This window comes from Neodiprion virginianus, chromosome 4, assembly GCF_021901495.1.
Source record: "Neodiprion virginianus isolate iyNeoVirg1 chromosome 4, iyNeoVirg1.1, whole genome shotgun sequence".
Classification (NCBI taxonomy): Eukaryota; Metazoa; Arthropoda; class Insecta; order Hymenoptera; family Diprionidae; genus Neodiprion; species Neodiprion virginianus.
In genome coordinates, this window is record NC_060880.1 from 11443825 (window position 1) to 11467691 (window position 23867).

Sequence of the window (23867 nt, forward strand, 5' to 3'; positions counted from 1 at the left end):
GACAAAACATACACCTTCAAACATCATGCTGTATGTACAATGATGGATGGCAAGACTTGCAACGTTTTAACCGATACATCATCAACGCAAGCTTGCAACATATGTAAAGCAACACCTAAGGAGCTAAACAATATAGATTTGCTTTTGAGGAAACAATACTCCAAGGCTCCCTTCAAGTTTGGTATACCTGTGCTCCATTCATACTTAAGGTGTTACGAGTATCTACTCCACATCTCGTATAAAATGAAGTTGCAACAATGGCAAGCCAGGGGCACAGAAGCCAAAGAGAATATTAAAAAAAGGAAAAACGAGATAACTGAAAAATTTTACAAAGAAATGGGATTGGTGGTGGATCAACCGAAACAAGGAGGGGGAAATTCCAATGATGGAAATACGGCTAGGAAATTTTTTGCTGAGCCTAAAAAATCGTCTGATATCACAGGTATAGATACGGAAATCATCAAAAGATTCGCCAACATCCTGAGCGTATTATCATGCGGATTCAATATAAATCACGAAAGTTTCAAAAATTACAGTATTGAAACTGCAAAAATGTGCATTAGCATGTATGGCTGGTACAAAATGAGTGCGTCTGTCCACAAACTCCTGATACACGGAGCAGATATTATTAAAGAGCTGCAACTACCTGTGGGTTTATTCTCAGAAGATGTGCTGGAGACCAGCCAAAAAGAATTTAAAAGCGTACGGCTTTTCCATGCCAGAAAGACCTCCAGGATCCACACCAATACCGACATAGCGCACTGGATGCTTATAGCTTCTGATCCTGTAATTGCGTCGAAGAGGAGGAGTCACAATAAAAACAGGAAACCATTTGCTAAGGAGGTTTTAGAAATGCTGGAAAATCCTTTAATAGAAAACGTCATCAATAGAAATGACGAAGATGATGACCAGGAACATGAAGATGATGATGTAGCGTCCTGATTCTTAATTTCAGATAATTATTATTGTGTTATGTATACCTAGTGAAATATACTTACTTTTATTCCCTTTCCTAAATTCATATTTTTTAATTTCTGTTTAGTTTTTTACTCCTATCCCTTTCCCTTTTTAGGTAGGTAGGTTTGTGTAGGTAAGTAGGTAAGTACTTACTTGTTTTCTTAAGTTGTGAAACAATTAAAAAAAAAGCATAGTAGTTCATATAGATAAATAATACGACACACCGAACAACGGGCACAAACAACTGTGCTGTGGGTAATAGGTAAAGGCTAACTGAGTGCCCAAAGGTTCTTATTTATGATTATTATTGATAACCTATTGGTCAGGAACCTTACAAAGTACAAACGAAAACATTTTTTCATATTAATAATTTTTGGCCTCCTAAAGTAGTGACATTGCCGTGTGTGCGCCGGTCGCGCGGCAGCGGGTCAGGTCGCCTCAAACGAACACGTATGTCACGGTCACGACGCGTCGCCGCAGATCGCGGGGTCGAGCTGTCGCTGCCGTTCGTCACGTTCCGGTGTTAGCGAAAGTCAAGACAACGAACGAATGCGGCACGGCGACGCACAGACCGCGCGTTCGGTTTGCCGCTCATGTAAAGAAGTTCCGTTCCACGTTCCGCCGCGGGGGGCTCCCGAGTCTCCCGTACGGCGGGCGTTTACGGTCGTTTCCGTCGCTAGAACGTATGAAAAATACGTTGTGTCCTCGTCCGTGTCGACGGTGTTGTTCTTGAACGAACGACCGTCGCCGACGACGGACTCGCAATCTCACGCCGACCTCAGAGCAGGCGAGACTGCCCGCTGAATTCAAACATATTACTAAGCAAAGGAAAAAGAAATTAACTAGTATTTTCTCAGTAGTGGCGAGCGAACAGGAAACAGCCCAGCACTGAATCCCGCGGTTCTGCGGCCGGGAAACGTAGTGTTTGGGAGGATTCTCTTATCCCGGGGCGTCGGCCCGCGTCCAGGTCCATCTTGAAAGGGGCCACTTACCGGCAGAGGGTACCAGGCCCGTAGTGACTGGGACGCGCCACGGGAGAATCTCTCCTCAGAGTCAGGTTGCTTGAGATTGCAGCTCTAAGTGGGTGGTGAACTCCATCTAAGGCTAAATATGACCACGAGACCGATAGCGAACACGTACCGTGAGGGAAAGTTAAAAAGAAGTTTGGAGAGAGAGTTCAAGAGTACGTGAAACTGTTTAGGGGTGAACCTGAGAAACCCGAAAGATCGAACGGGGAGATTCATCGTCAGCGACGCAGGCTTCGCCGCAGCTCGTGATGTCGGGACCTCGCGTCCACGGCACTCGGTCGCGATGCAATGTCCGGCGGCGCCGGCGTGCATTTCTCCCCTGGTAGGACGTCGCGACCCGTTGGGTGTCGGTCTAAGGCCATGTCGGCTGGCTGTCTCGGCAGTCTCGTCGGGGCAGACCCCCGGTTGCCCGTCCGTCTGCCCGGCGGTACTCGCACGGTAAAGAGCCGCATTGAACCGCGTTGGGCCCGCCGCAAGCGCGGTCAGCGATTCCTGGTGGTCGGACCTAGCGCCGTCCTCGGGCCTGGCCTGCTGTTGGCTGGCACTTTAAGGACCCGTCTTGAAACACGGACCAAGGAGTCTAACATGAGCGCGAGTCATTCGGACGAGCAAACCTAAAGGCGAAATGAAAGTAAAGGTCAGCCCAGCGCTGACCGAGGGAGGATGGGCTGCGTCACGATGCGGCCCCGCACTCCCGGGGCGTCTCGTTCTCACTGCGAGAAGAGGCGCACCCAGAGCGTACACGTTGGGACCCGAAAGATGGTGAACTATGCCTGGGCAGGACGAAGTCAGGGGAAACCCTGATGGAGGTCCGTAGCGATTCTGACGTGCAAATCGATCGTCGGAACTGGGTATTGGGGCGAAAGACTAATCGAACCATCTAGTAGCTGGTTCGCTCCGAAGTTTCCCTCAGGATAGCTGGCACTCGCGTACAAAACGTACACGAGTCTCATCCGGTAGAGCGAATGATTAGAGGCCTTGGCGCCGAAACGACCTCATCCCATTCTCAAACTTTCAATGGGTGAGATCTCTGGCTTGCTTGAACTATGAAGCCACAAGAGCTCGGATCAGAGTGCCAAGTAGGCCACTTTTGGTAAGCAGAACTGGCGCTGTGGGATGAACCAAACGCCGAGTTAAGGCGCCAAAGTCGACGCTTATTGGATACCATGAAAAGCGTTTGTTGCCTTATACTGCTGGACGGTAGCCATGGAAGTCGGAATCCGCTAAGGAGCGTGTAACAACTTACCTGCCAAAGCAACTAGCCCCGAAAATGGATGGCGCTGAAGCGTCGCGCCTATACTTGGCCGTCAACGGCATACGAGGCGGCCTAGGCCGTCATGAAGCCCTGACGAGTAGGAGGGTCGCGGCGGTGTGCGCAGAAGGGTCTGGGCGTGAGCCTGCCTGGAGCCGCCGTCGGTGCAGATTTTCGTGGTAGAAGCAAATACTCCAGCGAGGCCCTGGAGGACTGACGTGAAGAAGGGTTTTGTGTGAACAGCCGTTGCACACGAGTCAGTCGATCCTAAGCCCTAGGAGAAATCCGATGACGATTTTGGTGTATTTCTATGCCTTACACGCGCGTCGTGACGTCGGTGATTGTGCGAACGTCGGGCCTCGCTCGGCGTCCCCCCGGCGTGGGCGCGCGCGGTTTGAAATGTGACACACCCGTCGGGCGAAAGGGAATCCGGTTCCTATTCCGGAACCCGGCAGCGGAACCGTTTACAAGTCGGGCCCTTGCAAGAGAGTTCGTCGGGGTAACCCAAAAAGACCTGGAGACGCCGTCGGGAGATATGGAAACAGTTTTCTTCTCTGTATGAGCGTTTGAATTCCCTGGAATCCTCTAGCAGGGAGATAGGGTTTTCGAACGCGAAGAGCACGGCAGTTGCGGCGGTGTCCTGATCTCCCCCTCGGACCTTGAAAATCCAGGAGAGGGCCACGTGGAGGTCTCGCGCCGGTTTGTGCCCATATCCGCAGCAGGTCTCCAAGGTAAAGAGCCTCTAGTCGATAGACTAATGTAGGTAAGGGAAGTCGGCAAATTGAATCCGTAACTTCGGAATAAGGATTGGCTCTTTGGATCGGGGCGTGTCGGGCTTGGTCGGCAAGCGGGTTTGGCTGACGTGCCGGGCCTGGGCGAGGTGATGGTAATAACCGGATCCGAGCTCGGCCCCGTGCCTTGGCCTCCCGCGGATCTTCCTTGCTGCGAGGCTTCGGTGGAGGTTGCAGTTGCCGTCGTCCTTTTCGGCCGCCATTCAACGGTCAGCTCAGAACTGGTATGGACTGGGGGAATCTGACTGTCTAATTAAAACAAAGCATTGCGATGGCCCTAGCGGGTGTTGACGCAATGTGATTTCTGCCTAGTGCTCTGAATGTTGACGTGAAGAAATTCAAGCAAGCGTGGGTAAACGGCGGAAGTAACCATGACTTCCTCAAGGACTCCCTGGTGAACGCCTTCAGCCTTGGAGCCTGTAAGGTGATAAATCCAAATTTTGAATTTATCCGCGGTTAAATTCGAATTCTATAATCGAAGAATCAATCGATCCACGATTCTTAACCCCCTCCCCCTCGTTGGATTACACTACTGAGTTTGCTTTTGTGAGCTCCGTCTCTCTGCTCTGGAACGTCGAAGGGACTGGTCATCCGCTCATCTCTTTGTAGTCGATTCAACGGAAACTGGCCAGTAATTAAAACAAGATCTCACGTGGAGAAAATATTGAAATTATCGACTCCGATCCCGGATTCCAGTTCCCGGGCAGGAGCCAACGTGGTAAAAAACGAGCATCATAGATAAGTCGAAAATTGAATTATTGTTCATTCAAAAATTTCACCAAACTTTGAGACAAATCAGAAAACAATGTATAAATTGGAATAAGTGTGTGTGTGTATTTGTATGTGACTATGCGTGAAAAGATGTGCCTCATATGTTAAATAAAATTAAAAATAATATAAGTAAGAATTTCTTCTCTGCATGCACGATGTAAAGAGACTGTAGTGTGTAGATGTTTACGTTTACCCTTTTCAATCCTTTGCTTCCGATTATTACGGGCTTCTCATCGGAAGCAAAGGATTGAAAAGGGTAAACATAAACATCTACACACTACAGTCTCCTTACATCGTGCATGCAGAGAAGAAATTCCTACTCATACAAATCGGGCACATGAGAACAAATTTGAACTCACTGGTTATGAGAGAAATTAATGACGACAGCGTCAGGGCGGCTAGGTGGTCTAGTGGAGTAAGTCTCCGGTAAAGCATCGCTAGATTCCAGGTTCGATTCCTGGCTCAGTCGTTAATTTTTCAAATTCACCAGTTGTTCAAATTTACATATTCTCAACAAAATTCTCTCGTAGATGATTGATTTGCACACCCGCATCTCATTTATTGGATGGCATTGCCGTCTTACGGGCTTCTCATCGGAAGCAAAGGATTGAAAAGGGTAAACATAAACATTTACACACTACAGTCTCCTTACATCGTGAATGCAGAGAAGAAATTCTTACTCATACAAATCGGGCACATGAAAACAAATTTGAACTCTCTGGTTATAAGAGAAATTAATGACAACAGAGTCAGGGCGGCTAGGTGGTCTAGTGGAGTAAGTCTCCGGTAAAGCATCGCTAGATTCCAGGTTCGATTTCTGGCGCCGTCGTTAATTTTTCAAATTCACCAGTTATTCAAATTTACATATTCCTAATAAAAATAATATACATTGATCTTATAAGCCTAAATGCCAACCGTACACCTCCTCGTGGTGAGAGTCGGGCAACGTCAGTGGAAACACAGGCGGCCGAGTATGGTGGCTATCTTCGGGTCTTGGTGGGTTGCCAGCCCCCTCGACCCTAACCGTGTTGGTCTAAATTTTAGAAACAAGCCTCGGATAGAAACAAACAACAGCCGGTCCGCTGACCGCGCTGAATTAACACAACCCGAAGCTGGACCCTCAAGGACTGAACGACAAGAGGCTCACTGATGTCGATTTCCCGGGTGCCCTCGATAATTTTCGAGTGCTTTAGGAAAAGGTGTTCACGAAAACAGTGCACATGAGAATTGGTATGATTCCTTTAAAGTTCAGAACACGGCTGCTACAGTGAAAGATAGATGGACTAGAGAAAAGAGGCTCATGCTAGCTATAAAAGAAGCTGAACTAACGTATGCGGCTCAAGGTAAAAGGATTTTCCTCAACCAGGAATTGCTCAAGACCTCTAGTGAAGAGAGAACTCTGGAATCAATTAAAGGACAACGAAGAAAGGACGAGCATAAGAAAGATGTGACCAAGTTTTTGGATGAACTATGTAGACAGCCTCGCAACGACAACGACGATAGTGACGGAAATCAGAGTTCTGATGACTCAGTCACTACTGACGAGGATACTTTCCTGACTTACTTCGACCCACTACAACCTCTAACCACCAAAGAGTTCTACGCGCCGAAGCTCAACGCCTCATGTGGAATTACACCAGACACATTAAGAGATAACGTACGAGCATACCTGGGCATTTATCTCAAAGAAATTTTCCCCGCCAACATAAAATCGTATGACGAACATCCGCATACACAAACGGCCCGGCAGCTAGCGCAAAGTAGGAAGAAAAGAAGAAGAGCTGATTACGCTAGAATACAGGATCTCTGGAAAAAGAACCCCAGTGAATGTGGAAAAAGGATTCTGGACGATCTAGTCGAACAGCAAGATTCGATACCAAAAGAGAACATGGAACCATATTGGAGGGCTGTATTTACTCGGGTGAAAAAGGCCGCTCCGATATTAGGTAATACAGTGAATACTCTAGACCACTTATGGAAACCTGTTACAATTAAAGAAATCAAGCTAGCATTTTCACCTAAAAATACAGCTGTTGGTCCGGATGGAGTGAACTCAAGGCTAATTAGATAAGTTCCATTGCCAATCATTGCGAGGATTTTTAATCTGATCCTTTGGTGCTGTCAGCCACCAGAGGCATTATGTGTGTCCAGAACGGTATTGATACCGAAAAAGAAGGGTGCAGATCAAGCAGGAGATTTTAGACCGATTACGGTCTCCTCGGTACTAATGAGAACCTTGCACAAAACGATCGCGAATAGATTAAAAGCGGTTTCCTTAGATGAACGTCGAAGAGCCTTTAGGAACACAGATGGATGTGCTGACAACACCATTTTATTAGACCTCGCCCTAAAATATCACAGGAAAAGACATAAGAAGATGTTCGTAGCTATTCTCGATATGGCAAAGGCGTTTGACTCCGTATCTTTTGAAGCATTGAAGACCACGATGAGCGCCAAAGGTATACCACACCCGTTGATAAGCTACGTTATGGCACTCCATCATAATAGCGTAACTACCCTACAGCATGGAAACTGGAAATCAGAGAAAATTAGTCCATCATGTGGCGTCAAACAAGGAGATCCCTTGTCACCTACGCTATTTAACTTCCTGATAGATGAAATGCTGAAATTTTCAACACCGGAGATAGGTATAGACCTCAATGGGCTGCACATAAACGTCCTGGCATTTGCAGACGACTTAGTATTGGTTTCATCTACAGAAGCGGGTCTTCAGACGTTGATTAACTAGGTAGCTTCGTATTTGAAGAAGGTTGGCCTCGAAGCCAACGCGAACAAATGTGCAACAATCGCACTTGAGTCTATACCAAGACAGAAGCGAACTGCGTTCGACGAGAAGTGCCGTTTTAAGATAAATGGCGTCACAATACCAGCCCTCAGAAGGACAGATGAATTCAGGTATCTAGGTATAACATTTACACCGGAAGGGAGAGCGAAGCTTGATACCAAGGAAAACTTGGAGACACAGCTGGAACGACTAACCAAAGCCCCGCTCAAGCCACAGCAAAGGCTCTGGATACTGTGTACGATAGTAGTACCAAGGGTCCAATATAAACTAATACTAGGCGATGCAACCTTTGGATACCTGAAAAAGATGGATAAAGTTATTCGTGCTACAATACGGAAATGGTTGAACTTACCAAATGATGCGCGGAACGGATATTTCTACGCAGCTATTGAAGGCGGAGGGCTGGGTATCACCTGCATTAGATGGACTGCTCCAGCACTCAGGCTGAGGAGACTACAAGGGCTGCTGAAATCCTACTATATAACCGGACCAGTAGCTGGCGCCTACCTGGAAAAAGAAATATGAAGATCGGAAAACAAGATCAAAGACAGTACCAATGTGATCTTAAGGTCCAATAGAAGTATCGATGCATTCTGGGAAAGCTAGCTCTATGATACTTATGATGGCGCACCACTAAAGGAGTCAAGGAAAACCAAACATTAGCACAAGTGGATTGTAGAAGGAACCGGTTCCTCACAAGCCGTGACTTCCTAAACTCGTGTAAAGCCCGAATCAACGCTCTCCCAACTCTCTCAAGAACTGCCAGGGGAAGAATGAAAGACCGAAATTGTAGAGCAGGATGCGGACGGATCAAAAACCTGAATCACATACTACAACACTGCCATCGCACGCACAAATCAAGAATAATGAGACACGCAGCGATATGTAAATACTAGGTGAGAAATTTGAAAAAGCTAGAATACGTGACAGAAGAAGAACCAAAGTTCAAAATAAATGAAGGTCTAAGGAAACCAGACATTGTAGCCTCCCTCGGAAAAAAGTCGTTGATTTTAGACGCTCAGATAATAAACGACCGATTTGACCTAGATAAGGCTAACAAATGTAAAGCTGAATACTATGCTGACAATGAATCTCTGATAAAAAAAAATTGAAGAAAAATATGGCAGCGACACTGTTCTGGTGAATGCAATTACGCTAAACTGGGTAAGAGTTTGGAGCAAAGCCTCGTGCAGTTATCTACTTACGAGAGGTTTCATCAGACAGAAAGACATCAAAGTGCTATCATCACGGAACATCATCGGGAGCATCACCGCATTTAACCAGTTCAGCAGAGCAACGACCGTGGGACCTGAAAAAAAAGGAAGGAGATACAGAAATATGTGATGGGAAAACAGCAACACGGGGAAGATGGAAAAGGAGGATGGGAGGGGCCAGTTTCACAACGGAGAAATAGATCTATCACTTGGACATAAGTTCAGGCAATATAATGTTACATGAATATAGCCTATACTTGAGATATGATTATTATGTGATTAAAAAAAAAAAAATTGCCAAATGCCTTGTCATCTAATTAGTGACGCGCACGAATGGATTAACGAGATTCCCACTGTCCCTATCTACTATCTAGCGAAACCACTGCCAAGGGAACGGGCTTGGGAAAATTAGCGGGAAAAGAAGACCCTGTTGAACTTGACTCTGGTCTGGCACTGTAAGGAGACATAAGAGGTGTAGCATAAGAGGGAGGTGGCAACATCGCCGGTGAAATACCACTACTTTCATCGTTTGTTTACATACTCGGTTAGGCAAAGCGCGTCGTCGTGGACTTTCGTCCCGGCTGTCACGGTGTTCTAGAGCCAAGCGTGTAAGAGTGGTGTGTGGCTTCGGCCGATCGTCGATCATACTCTCACGTAATCCGATTAGAGGACACTGCCAGGCGGGGAGTTTGACTGGGGCGGTACATCTGTCAAAGAATAACGCAGGTGTCCTAAGGCCAGCTCAGCGAGAACAGAAACCTCACGTAGAGCAGAAGGGCAAAGGCTGGCTTGATCTCGATGTTCAGTACGCAAAGAGAATGCGAAAGCACGGCCTATCGATTCTTTTGGCTTAAAGAGTTTTCAGCATAAGGTGTCAGAAAAGTTACCACACGGATAACTGGCTTGTGGCGGCCAAGCGTTCATAGCGACGTCGCTTTTTGATCCTTCGATGTCGACTCTTCCTATCATTGCGGAGCAGAATTCGCCAAGCGTTGGATCGTTCACCCGCCAATAGGGAACGTGAGCTGGGTTTAGACCGTCGTGAGACAGGTTAGTTTTACCCTACTGATGACTCGTTGTTGCGATAGTAATCCTTCTCAGTACGAGAGGAACCGCAGGTTCGGACATTTGGTTCACGCACTCGGTCGAGCGGCCGGTGGTGCGAAGCTACCATCCGTGTGATTATGCCTGAACGCCTCTAAGGCCGTATCCTCTCTAGTCAAAGGAGGCAACGATATTTCTAGGAGTCTCGTGGGTCGGAAGGCTCAAAACAATGTGACTTTACTAGGTGGCCGGTCCACGGACCGGTCGTCACACGAGCCCTGTTTGCCGGGCGGGGTCTTCGGCCTTCGTCGGGGTCTTCCCGCTCGTCGGTCTGGCCTCGAACGGTCGATCATGGGTCATCCAGTTTGATGTCGAGACTCGGAATCGTCTGTAGACGACTTAGGTAACTGGCGGGGTGTTGCACTCGGTAGAGCAGTTACCACGCTGCAATCTGTTGAGACTCAGCCCTTCTCTTGGGGATTCGTCTTGTCGGTTAGACGAGGCCCCAGTGTTTGTGTTTGCAGAGCTGGCCCGACGCCGGTCGCGCGAAGCGTCGCTGGTCCTATGTCGGACGAGTCGCGGGCGGACCGGCGCGGCCGTGCTTTGCTTGCCGAGCGAGTGCGATGGCAATGCGAGTACGGGGACTTCGAGAAGAAAATTTTTTCCCGTACCCGTTGCCACTCGAGATATATTCGAGGCAGCTCGGATCGCCGGTCAGCAAACGCAAGGCCGACAAGCGCGACCGGAGGGACCGGTGGACCCCCTCGGTACGTTGCGGGATTCGGCGACAGTATTATAGGCCGTGATTATTCTTCCGATGAGACGTCGACTGTCGGCCATCATACTCGATCCCCAAGGGACTTGGAAATTTTTTTCGTCCCAGGCGATAAAAAGGCAATGCGCCGCGTCCGGTGATAGTCGGCGCTGGACCCGCGGACCGACCGTGGTACGGCGGGACTTCTGGAAATTTTCGTCCGGGTTGACCGAAAGGCAATGCGCCACGTCCTGGAGCCGATGAAACGACGGCGGACTGACGGACCCCCGATGCGGCGCGACGGGACACTTGTGAAAATTTCCGCCCGAGTCGACCAAGAGGCGATGCGCGGCGTCCCGGAGTCGATGCGGGCCGACTGGACTTGTGAAAATCTCATTCCGAGTCGAGCGATAGGCGACGCGTGGCGTGGCGGAGTTGATCCGGGCCGACAGGACTTGTGAAAAATTCACTCCTAGTCGAGCGGAAGGCGATGCGCCGCGTCCCGGGGCCGATGGGACGACGGCGGACGGACGAAGCCCCGATTCGGCGCGACCGGACTTGTGAAAATTTCGGTTCTCGTCGACCAAGAGGCGGTGCGCGGCGTCCGGAAGTGGATACGGGCCGACGGGACTCGTTGAAGTTTCGGTCCGAGTCGAGCGAAAGGCGATGCGCGGCGTCCCAGAGTCGTGGTGGACCGACGGGACTCGTGAAAATTCGGTCCGAAACGAGTGAAAGGCGATGCGCTGCGTCCCGGAGTTGATGCGGGCCGACGGGACCTGTTCAAGCTGCGGTCCAAGTCGAGAGAAGGGCGACGCGCGGCGTCCCGAAGTCGATCCGGGCCGACGGGACTCGTTAAAGAACGGTCCGAGTCGAGCGGAAGGCGACGCGCGGCGCCCCGGAGTCAATCCGGACCGACGAGACTTGTAAAAATTTCGGTCCGAGTCGACCGAAACGCGATGCGCGGCGTCCCGAAGTCGATCCGGGCCGGGATACTGTCGGAACATCGTTGAATGAGCCTTGGTTAACTTCGACAAAGTTTCCGGAGTTCTGAATTTTTTTGATAGCCCGTGGAGGTGTCGCCCCGTAAGCCGACCGTGCTACCACCGTATCGGCGCCGACGTCCTAGCGGCCAGGCTCCTACTACTGAGAGGAGCGAGTCGGTCGGGCCGGTCTCCCGTCGTCCGCCTGCTACGCAGTACCGGTACGTGCTCGGGCGCGATACGTACGTCAGCGTAGACCAGGAGCGGGCGTTCGCGGACCGTTTCGTGCGTCGTACCAAAGAAACTACGCAACTTGCGTTGTTTCATTATCGTCACTGCATTACCGCGGGTCGGTGTCTCAGACCGAAAGGCCCTCGACGCGGTACCAAGAAGTTCGGCTCTTCGTGAAACACGAAAGGCGAAACGCTTCAACGCTCGCGTCGACTCGCTTCTTTGCGAACGTACACTCAGAGACCAGAGATGTTATAACAACGTATTTCAGACGCTTTTGATCTAGCCGACGTGTACGTGAAATCGTTCGAACGCTTATAAGCTGAGTGTCGAGGTGGCGGCACACAGATCCAGGGCTGCCTGCGGGCAGTCTCGAAACACACAGCAGACGCGCGGCCGACCGGGCTGAAAGACCCGGTCGGCGATGGGTGGCGCACGTCCGAGCCGAGATTTTGTATAGAAGCTCCCTGGTTGATCCTGCCAATAGTCATATGCTTGTCTCAAAGATTAAGCCATGCATGTCTCAGTGCAAGCCAAATTGAGGTAAAACCGCGAATAGCTCATTAAATCAGTTATGGTTTCTTAGATCGTACACACATTTACTTGGATAACTGTGGTAATTTTAGAGCTAATACATGCAAACAGAGTTTCCACCAGAGATGGAAGGAATGCTTTTATTAGATCAAAACCAATCGGCCGCGGGTACGTCCCGTCGGCCGTTTACCTTGGTGACTCTAAATAACTTTGGGCTGATCCCACGGTCTTGTACCGGCAACGCTTCTTTCAAATGTCTGCCTCATCAACCGTTGATGGTAGGCTCTGCGCCTACCATAGTTGTAACGGGTAACGGGAAATGAGGGTTCGGTTCCGGAGGGGGAGCCTGTGAAACGGCTACTACATCCAAGAAAGGCAGCAGGCGCGTGAATGACCCACTCCCGGCACGGGGAGGTAGTGACGAAAAATAACAATACGGGACTCATCCGAGGCCCCGTGATCGGAATGAGTCAACTTTGAATCCTTTAACAAGGATCCATCGGAGGGCAAGTCTGGTGCCAGCAGTCGCGGTGATTCCAGCTCCAATGGCGTAGATTGAGGTTGTTGCGGTTGAAAAGCTCGTAGTCGAATCTGTGTTCCACGCTGTCGGTTCACCGCTCGCGGTGTCTAACTGGCTTGATTGTGGGACGTCCTACCGGTGGGCTTGGCCCTTTGGGGCGGCGCAACTAATATCCCATCGCGGTGCTCTTTACTGAGTGTCGAGGTGGGCCGGTACGTTCACTTTAAACAAATTAGAGTGCTTGAAGCAGGCTATTTTAGCCTGAATACTGTGTGCATGGAATAATGAAACAGGACATAGGTTCTATTTTGTTGGTTTTCGGAACCCCGAGGTGATGATTCATAGCGACAGGTGGGTGCATTCGTGTTGCGACGTTAGAGGTGAAATTCTTGGATCGACGGAAGACGGACTGAAGCGAAAGCATTTGCCAATAATGTTTTCTTCAATCAAGAACAAAAGTTAGAGTTCCAAAGACCATCAGATACCGCCCTCGTTCCAACCATCAACGATGCCGGCTAGCGATGAGCCGAAGTTCCCCCGATAACTCGGCGGGCAGCTTCCGGGAAACCAAAGCTTTTGGGTTCCGGGAAAAGTATGGTTGCAAGGCTAAAACTTAAAGGAATCAACAGAAGGGCATCACTAGGAGTGGAGCCTGCGGCTTAATCTGACTCAACACGGTAAACCTCACCAGGCCCGGACACCGGAAGGATTGACAGATTGAGAGCTCTTACTTGATTCGGAGTGTGGTGGTGTATGGCCGTTCTTAGTTGGTGGAGCGATTTGTCTGGTTGATTTCCATAACGAAAGAGACTCCAGCCTGCTAAATAGGCGTACCTTCCGGTATCTCGAAGGTCCCCGGCCTCGGTCGGGCGGTTTTCACTACTGGCGTACTGATGAATCATCTCAGAGAAACAGCTGGCTTCTAGCAGCACGAGATTGAGCAATAACAGGTCTGTGATGCCCTTAGATGTTCTGGGCCGCACGCGCGCTACACTGAAGGAATTAGCGTGTCTTCCCTGGCCGAAAGGCCCGGGTAACCCGCTGAACCTCCTCCGTGCTAGGGATTGGGGCTGGCAATGATTCCCCATAAACAAGGAATTCCCAGTAAGCGCGAGTCATAAGCTCGCGTTGATGACATCCCTGCGCGTTGTACACACCGCCTGTCGCTACTACCGGATAAATAATTTAGTGAGGTCTTCGGACTGGTACGCGGCAATGTCTCGGCATTGCCGATATTGCCGAGAAGATGACCAATTTTGATCATTCAGAGAAAGTAAAAGTCGTAACAAGGTTTCCGTAGGTAAACCTGCAAAAGGATCATTAACGTTTCGTACTGCCGAAGCAGCGACTCGTAAGCGCGCGGGGCTGTCTGTCACGCCCACGTGTCGCGAACAAAATTTCACAAAACTTTGAACGACGTAACGGTCGGGCCTGGTCGCCGCGGCATGCAACACAATCGTCGTGACAACGAACGCGGTGCTGACGCCGGATCCGATGGGTCCGGCGTTCGCCGCGGTCGCGACGAGTGCAGTCGCTGGCTGAAACCGCCCGACGACCGACTCGCGCCGAGGCGTCGACCCGTCGCTCCGCGTCCAGCGCGGAGCAGCGGCGGGTCGTTCGCTCCTCCGGCTGACTCGGTGCCAAGAGGGGACCGCTCCGCGGTCTGCCTCGACTCGTTCGACCCCGTCAGGTCATACGAGAGAGACGTGCGAAGCTGGTCTCAGCGCTTCTACGCTTGCAGCCTGTCTGCGCCCGGGTGTCCTCGATGCAACGCCGTTACACCCCGGACGCAGGCCGCGAACTCGGTAGGCTTCGAGGAGAATTTTCGCCCGTACAAGGAAGCTTGCGTCAGCGTCGAGGGCAGCGATGCCCGGGACTCGCTGACGCGGCCCACTGCCGTCCGTCGTCACTCGTTTGCATTGCGAGCCGATCGGGTCTGGCGCCGGTTCATCCCGGCAGAGACGACCCGTGAACTCGAGGCGACGTTGGCTCTTAAACTATCGCACGAACGAAATTTGACGCGCGGCAAGCGTTTCTTCCCGCGTGCAACCTCGCAAGGGCTGACCCACGCGGCGCCGCGCTCACGACCACAAAAAGCCGGTAGCAACCGTAATTGTAGCATTTCTAATGCAAAATTCACATCTATGATTACCCTGAACGGTGGATCACTTGGCTCGTGGGTCGATGAAGAACGCAGCTAATTGCGCGTCAACTTGTAAACTGCAGGACACATGAACATCGACCTTTCGAACGCACATTGCAATCCACGAATACAATTCCCGGACCACGCCTGGCTGAAGGTCGTTTAACAACGACGCACTGCTCCGTCGGCAACGGTGCTGCGAAAACCCCCCCGAGGGAACAGCGCACCGTGCCTTCGCGAGCGAATGACTTGGCGTTCGCAGCCCGTGTCGCGCGCCGGTCGCGCGGCAACGGGCCGCGTCGCCTCGAACGAACACGTATGTCACGGTCACGACGCGTCGCCGCAGATCGCGGGGTCGAGCTGTCGCTGCCGTTCGTCACGTTCCGGTGCTAGCGATAGTCAAGAGGACGAACGAATTCGGCACGGCGACACACAGACCGCGCGCGGTCGGTTTGCCGCTTATGGGAAGAAGTTCCGTTCCACGTTCCGCCGCGGGGGCTTTCAAGTCTTCTGTACGGCAAGCGTGTTCGCGGTCGTTTCCGTGGCTAAAACGTATAAAAGAGATACGTTGTGTCCTCGTCCGTGTCGACGGTGCTGTTCTTGAACGAACGACCGTCGCCGACGACGGACTCGCAATCTTACGACGACCTCAGAGCAGGCGAGACTACCCGCTGAATTCAAGCATATCACCAAGCGGAGGAAAAGAAACTAACTAGGATTTCCTTAGTAGCGGCGAGCGAACAGGAAACAGCCCAGCACTGAATCCCGCGGTTCTGCCGCCGGGAAATGTAGTGTTTGGGAGGATCCACTTATCCCGGGGCGTCGGCCCGCGTCCAAGTCCATCTTGAATGGGGCCACTCACCCGCAGAGGGTGCCAGGCCCGTGGTGACCGGAACGCGCCACGGGAGGATCTCTTCTCAGAGTCGGGTTGCTTGAGAGTGCAGCTCTAAGTGGGTGGTAAACTCTATCTCAGGCTAAATATGACCACAAGACCGATAGCGAACAAGTACCGTAAGGGAAAGTTGAAAAGAACTTTGAAGAGAGAGTTCAAGAGTACGTGAAACCGTTCAGAGGTAAACCTGAGAAACCCGAGAGATCAAACGGGAAGATTCATCGTTAGCGACGCAGGCATCGCCGCGGCTCGTGATGTCGGGACCTCGCGTCCACGGCACTCGGTCGCGGTGCAATGTCCGGCGGCGCTGGCGTGCACTTCTCCCCTGGTAGGACGTCGCGGCCCGTTGGGTGTCGGTCTAAGGCCCGTTCGGCTGCCTGTCTCGGCGTTTTCGTCGGGGCAGACCCCCGGTTACCCGTCCGGCTACCCGGCGGTACCCGCACGGCATAGAGCCGCAATGAACTGCGTTGGGCCCGTCGCAAGCGCGGTCAGCGATTCCCGGTGGTCGGACCTAGCGCCGTCCCCGGGCCTGGCGAGCTATTGGCTGGCGGTGTCCTCTGGCTGGCTTGTTCGAATTATCAAATACCGGTCGGCGACGCTATTGCTTTGGGTACTTCTAGGACCCGTCTTAAAACACGGACCAAGGAGTCCAACATGTACGCGAGTTATTGGGACGAGCAAACCTGAAGGCGAAACGAAAGTAAAGGTCAGCCCAGCACTGACCGAGGAAGGATGGGCCGCGTCACGATGCGGCCCCGCACTTCCGGGGCGTCTCGTTCTCACTGTGAGAAGAGGCACACCCAGAGCGTACACGTTGGTACCCGAAAGATGGTGATTTATGCCTGGTCAGGACAAAGTCAGGGGAAACCCTGATGGAGGTCCGTAGCGATTCTGACGTGCAAATCGATCGTCGGAACTGGGTATAGGGGCGAAGGACTAAACGAACCATCTAGTAGCTGGTTCCCTCCGAAGTTTTCCTCAGGATAGCTGGCACTAGCGTACAAAACGTACATGAGTCTCATCCGGTAAAGCGAATGATTAGAGGCCTTGGGGCCGAAAGGACCTCAACCTATTCTCAAACTTCAAATAGGTGAGATCCCTGGCTTGCTTGAACTATAAAGCCACGAGATCTCGGATTAGAGTGCCAAGTGGGCCACTTTTGGTAAGCGGAACTGGCGCTGTGGGATGAACCAAACGCCGAGTTAAGGCGCCAAAGTCGACGCTTATGGGATACCATGAAAGGCGTTGGTTGCTTAAGACAGCTGGACGGTGGCCATGGAAGTCGGAATCCGCTAAGGAGTGTGTAACAACTCACCTGCCGAAGCAACTAGCCCTGAAAATGGATGGCGCTGAAGCGTCGCGCCTATACTCGGCCGTCAGCGGCATACGAGGCGGCCTAGGCCGTCATGAAGCCCTGACGAGTAGGAGGGTCGCGGCGGTGTGCGCAGAAGGGTTTGGGCGTGAGCCTGCCTGGAGCCGCCGTCGGTGCAGATTTTGGTGGTGGTAGAAAATACTCCAGCGAGGCCCTGGAGGACTGACGTGGAGAAGGGTTTCGTGTGAACAGCCGTTGCACACGAGTCAGTCGATCCTAAACTCTAGGAGAAATCCGATGACGATGTTGGTGTATTTCTATGCCTGACACGCGCGTCGTGACGATGCTGATTGTGCGAACGTCGGGCCTCGCTCGGCGTTTTCCCCGGCGTGGGCGCGCGCGGTTTGAAATGAGACACACCCGTCGGGCGAAAGGGAATCCGGTTCCTTTTCCGGAACCCGGCAGCGGAACCGTTTACAAGTCGGGCCCTAGCAAGAGAGTTCGTCGGGGTAACCCAAAAAGCCCTGGAGACGCCGTCGGGAGATCCGGAAAGAGTTTTCTTTTCTGTACAAGCGTTCGAGTTCCCTGAAATCCTCTAGCAGGGAGATAGGGTTTGGAACGCGAAGAGCACCGCAGTTGCGGCGGTGTCCGGATCTTCCCCTCGGACCTTGAAAGTCCAGGAGAGGGCCACGTTGAGGTCTCGCGCCGGTTCGTACCCATATCCGCAGCAGGTCTCCAAGGTGAAGAGCCTCTAGTCGATATACTAATGTAGGTAAGGGAAGTCGGCAAATTGGATCCGTAACTTCGGAATAAGGATTGGCTCTGAGGATCGGGGCGTGTCGGGCGTGGTCGGGAGGCGGGTTTGGCTGACGTGCCGGGCCTGGGCGAGGTGATGGTAATAACCGGATCCGAGCTCGGTTCCGTGCCTTGGCCTCCCGCGGATCTTCCTTGCTGCGAGGCTTCGGCGGCGGTTCGCCGTTGCCGTCGTCCTCTTCGGCCGCCATTCAACGGTCAGCTCAGAACTGGCACGGACTAGGGGAATTCGACTGTCTAATTAAAACAAAGCATTGCGATGGCCCTAGCGGGTGTTAACGCAATGTGATTTCTGCCTAGTGCTCTGAATGTCAACGTGAAGAAATTCAAGCAAGCGCGGGTAAACGGCGGGAATAACTATGACTCTCTTAAGGACAGTGTGACTGGGTGCCGAAGCGGAGGTTGAGTGCTTGCGATGTCCCCGTCACACCCGACAAGTGCCTATCGTACACCTCCTCGTGGTGAGAGTCGGGCGCTTGTACTGCAATCCAGCAGTGCGTGCGGCTAAGTACGGAGGCTATTCAGGGTCCTGGGGGTTGCCAGCCCCCTCGACCCTCAACAGTTGTCGAGAAAACTCGGAAAAAGCCTCGGATGGAATCAGAGTCTGGCGAGTCCACTGACTTAGCCGACCCAACGAACCCTTACCTACCGAGTACGTCAAAAGGCAAAGGTGAACCTCGTGCTGCAGACCAGGATGAAGCAATGTGCAGATTTTCGGGATGCGGTAAAACGTTTAAGAATATAAGAGGCAGAGGCGTGCATGAGAATCGAAAGCACCCAGACTGGTATGACAGGAAGAAAATGGAGATCGAAAATGTAAAAGCGAGATGGACGGCCGAATAAAAAATGTTGATGGCTAGGCGAGACGCAAAGATCTTGTTTGAGAGTACAGCAAAAATTATGAACATGAATCAGAGGATACAGAAGGTTTTCGGTGCAGGTCGAACTATTGAGAGCATCAAGGGACACAGGCGGCGCTCAAGTCACAAAAGAAAGGTGCAACAGTTCCTGACCGAGCTTACAGAGAAGGCCCGAGCGGAAACTGAAGGAGCCAGTGAGTCGGATATACCGTCCGAACCTGCCTCTCCGACAGGAAATCCAGCCAACAGCTTACTGGATAAACTTGCACAGTATCTGGCGAGCATGAGGCCCCCGACCAACAATCAATACCAGGTACAAAGTCTCATCGATATCTGCTCTGCTCTACCGAATACACCGAAGGACATTACGCTAACAGACGTGGGCCTTTATTTAAGAGGTATCTTTCCACCACCTCCCACAAACACTCCTAAGCCTCTAGATAGTCAGGGCGTGGACCAGCCAAAGAATAAGCGGCAAGCAAGGCGCGCTGAGTACGCCAAAGTACAAGACCTGTGGCGCAAGGAGCCGTCCAAGTGTATAAAACTGATCATTAATGATCAAATGGGCGAGCAAACAAGCATCCCTAAGGAAGCGATGTTGCCATTCTGGCGTGCTGTCATGAGTAAAAATACTGGCTTAGCCCCTGATGTTGCTGCCCCAAATCAAACACATGACGATCTTTGGCAGCCAATAACACCTAAGGAGATCAAGGCTGCTTACCCCTCTGGAAAAACATCTGCTGGTCCGGATAGCGTCAGCGTAAGGGCACTCAAGGCCGTCTCAGTACAAGTATTGCAGCGACTTTTTAACATCTTTATGATATGCGGGAAACTCCCCGAACATCTGTATAAGTCTAGGACGGTCTTGATCCCTAAAGTGAAGGATGCCAAGGAACCTGCCGAATTCAGGCCAATCACGGTGTCCGCAGTAATCGTCAGGACATTTCACAAGATCTTGGCTAACAGGCTCAAGGCCATACAACTCGACGAGAGGCAGAGGGCTTTCCGAGACACAGACGGCTGCAGCGACAACATTTTCCTGATGGATATGGTCCTGCGGTACCACAGAGCAAAGCATCGCAAGACGTTTCTTGCCCCACTGGATGTGGCAAAGACCTTTGACTCCGTCTCCTTTGAGGCCCTTGTGGCAATTATGAAATCAAAAGGCCTTCCGGGAGTCATGATAGATTACATAGAAGAAGTCTATGAGAATAGCAGCACCTCGTTAGTACACGGAGGCTGGACCTCGGAGCCGATACACCCTACTTGTGGAGTCAAGCAAGGAGATCCACTGTCTCCACTACTCTTTAATTTTATCATCGACGGCCTCCTCCAAACGATACCGAAGGAGATTGGGGAGACCTGAACGGCTTTAGGGTCAACGTAGCGGCATTTGCTGACGATTTGATTCTGAAGGCTTCATCAGAGGTTGGGTTGCAAGATCTGCTCGACCTAGTATCACAATATCTGTGAAGTGTGGTCTGGAAGTAAATGCTGGGAAATGTTTGACGGTATCCCTTAAATCAATACCGGAGCAGAAGAGGACAGCAGTCGACGCTAAGTGCAAATTTAAGATCAATGGAAGAGAATTGCCAGCACTGAAAAGAACAGATGAGTGGCGTTACTTAGGAGTACCATTTACGCCAGAGGGTAAAATTAATGATAGTGGTTTGAAGCAGCTTATGCCAAATCTGGAGAAAATATCTAAGGCCCCACTCAAACCGCAACAACGAATGTGGTCGCTGAGGACAATTCTTATTCCTCGAGCCCTCTAGGTATTGTCGATGGGATCGGCTCACATTGGATATTTGCGGAAGACTGACCAAGTAATCAGAGCTGCAGTCAGGAAATGGCCGAATTTGCCGCGCGACTGTCCAAACGCTTATATACACTCAAGCATTTCAAGCGGCGGTCTCGGAGTTCAGTCGATAAGGTGGACCGCGCCGATTATGCGAAAAGCCAGACTGACAGCTCTAAAGAATTCTCTGTACCTCCATGGGCAGATACCCAGCGGATTCATGGAGAAAAAGTACGTGGCGGTCAAGAGGCGGCTGGCTGAGGGCAACAACATCATAGCCACTAACAAGCAGCTAAATCGAAGATGGGCAGACCTGCTGTACAAGTCCGTGGATGGAAGTGCTCTCATAAACTCGGAGCTAGTCAAACACCAGCATGACTGGGTCAAAGGCGTGACCAGATTTGTTTCGGGTAGGGATAACCTGACCTCCTGCAAGGCTCGAATCAACCCCCTGCCAACCAAGTCCAGGACCTCTAGAGGACAGCTCAAGGAGAGAAGATGTAGAGGTGGATGCGGTGTCATTGAGACGTTGAATCATGTAATTCAACACTGCCACATAACGCACGAAGTAAGGGTGAAAAGGCACGACGCCGTGGCTAAATATGTAGCCAGAGGACGGAGCAACCAAGATTGGTGGGTGCAGAGGGAACCCGTCTTCGGAACAGCAGAAGGGAAGAGAATACCTGACATCATGGCCAAACGGGAAAGGACAGCGCTAGTCATCGACGCACAGGTAATGAGCGAGCAAACGGACCTGGAACGAACGGATAGGGATAAAGTCGGCTACTACGCGTGATACGAGACGCTGATTAAAGCGATCAAGTCGACCTGTAGGGTAGATACAGTCTTGGTGCTTAGCGTAACGCTGAGCTGGAGTGGAATATGGGGCAGGAGGTCTGCGAGTGAGCTCATCAGTCGAGGAGTCATCGGAGCGAAGGACATCAGAGTGATCTCCAGCCGTGTCATCGTAGGTGAAGTAATGGCATGGAACCAGTTCAACACAACATCCGTGAAAACGTGGAGGAGAACCGGAGTCGGCTGACGTACGAAGATGGTTGTACATCATAGTGCTGCCTTACAGTCAAAATGTTGTCTAAATATACTGTCATATGTATGATAATTGAGGAAAAAAAAAAAAAAAACCAAATGCCTCGTCATCTAATTAGTGACGCGCATGAATGGATTAATGAGATTTTCACTGTCCCTATCTAGTATCTAGCGAAACCACTGCCAAAGGAACGGGCTTGGAAAAATTAGCAGGGAAAGAAGATCCTGTTGAGCTTGACTCTAGTCTGGCACTGTAAGGAGACATGAGAGGTGTAGCATAAGTGGGAGGTGGCAACTACGCCGGTGAAATACCACTACTTCCATCGTTTCTTCACTAACTCGGTTGGGCGAAGCGCGTGCGTCGAGGACTTTCGTCCCGGCTGTCACGGTGTTCTGGAGCTGAGCGTGTGAGAGTGGCGTGAGGCTTCGGCCGATCGTCGATCATACTCCCACGTGATCCGATCCGAGGACAATGCCAGGCGGGGAGTTTGACTGAGGCGGTACATCTGTTGAAGAATAACGTAGGTGTCCTAAGGCCAGCTCAGCGAGGACGGAAACCTCGCGTAGAGCAAAAGGGCAAAAGCTGGCTTGATCTCGATGTTCGGTACGCATAGAGACTGCGAAAGCACGGCCTATCGATCCTTTTGGCTTGAAGAGTTTTCAGCAAGAGGTGTCAGAAAAGTTACCACAGGGATAACTGACTTCTGGCGGCCAGGCGTTTATATTGACGTCGCTTTCTGATCCTTCGATGTCGGCTCTTCCTATCATTGCGAAGCAGAATTCGCCAAGCGTTGAATTGTTTACCCACCAATAGGAAACGTGAGCTGGGCTTAGACCGTCGTGAGACAGGTTAGTTTTACCCTAATGATGACTCGTCGTTGCGATGGTAATCCTGCTCAGTACGAGAGGAACCGCAGGTTCGGACATTTGGTTCACGCACTCGGTCGAGCGGCCGGTGGTGCGGAGCTACCATTCGTGGGATTATGCCTGAACGCCTCCACGGTTGTATTCTCTCTAGTCAAAGGGGGCAACGATATTTCGAGGAGTCTCGTGGGTCAAAAGGTTCAAAACAATGTGACTTCACTATGTGGCCGGTCCACGGACCGGTCGTCGCACGAGCCCTGTTTGCAGGGCGGGGTCTTCGGCCTTCGTCGGGATCTTCCTGCTCGTCGTTCTGGCCTCGTACGGTCGATCATGGGTCATCCAGTTCGATGTCGAGACTCCAAATAGTCTGTAGACGACTGAGGTACCAAGCGAGGTGTTGTACTCGGTGGAGCAGTTACCACGCTGCGATCTGTTAAGACTCAGCCCTTGCCTTGGGGATTCGTCTTGTCAGTTGGACGAGGCCTCAATGTTGGTGTTTCCGGAGCTGGCTTGACGCCGGTTACGCGATACGTCGCTCGTCCTTTATCGGACGAGTCGCGGGCTGGTCGGCGCGGCCGTGCTCTCCTCGCCGAGTGTGTGCTATGGCAATGCAAGTGCGGGGGCTTGAAGAAAAAATTTTTTCCGTACCCGTTGCCACCTTAGATATACGCAGCTCGGATCGCCGGTCAGCGAACACAAGGCCGACGAAGGACCGGTGGAACCGGTGGACCCTCCGAACGTCGCTGGATTCGGGGACGGTGGAGGTCATCATTAAGACTAGACAAAACGTGGCCCTTATTTTCTTGATGATACGTCGACAGTCGGTCGTCGTCCTCAATCCCCGATGAAGTTGGGAATTTTTTTCGTCCCGGGCGACAGCACGACAATGCGCCGCGTCCCGTGATAGTCATCGCTGGACCCGCAAACGGACCACGGCACGGCGGGACTTGTGAAAATTTTAGTCCGCGTCGACCAAAACGCAACACGCCGCGTCCCAGGGCCAATGCGACGACGGCAGACGGACGTACGCCCGATGCGGCGGGACGGGACTTGTAAAAATTTTCGTCGGGGTCGAGCAAAAGTCAATACGCGGCGTCTCGGAGTCGATACGGGACCGACGGGACTTGTGAAAATTTCGGTTCAAGTCGAATAGAAGGCGATGCTGGGGGTCCTCGGGTCGATAAAGGGCCGACGAGAGTTGTGAAAATTTCGGTACAAGTCGAGCGAAAGGCGATGCGCGGCGTCCCGGAGTCGAT

General features: G+C 51.6%; 3 pseudogenes; all 3 read left to right on the forward strand.

Moving 5' to 3' along the window:
* The first annotated feature begins 1730 nt into the window (after positions 1-1730).
* On the forward strand, positions 1731-10348 carry LOC124304220 (uncharacterized; annotated as a pseudogene).
* Positions 10349-15031: 4683 nt separating this feature from the next.
* LOC124304168 (uncharacterized) lies at positions 15032-15186 on the forward strand (annotated as a pseudogene).
* Positions 15187-15669: 483 nt separating this feature from the next.
* LOC124304218 (uncharacterized) lies at positions 15670-23075 on the forward strand (annotated as a pseudogene).
* Positions 23076-23867: the final 792 nt, after the last annotated feature.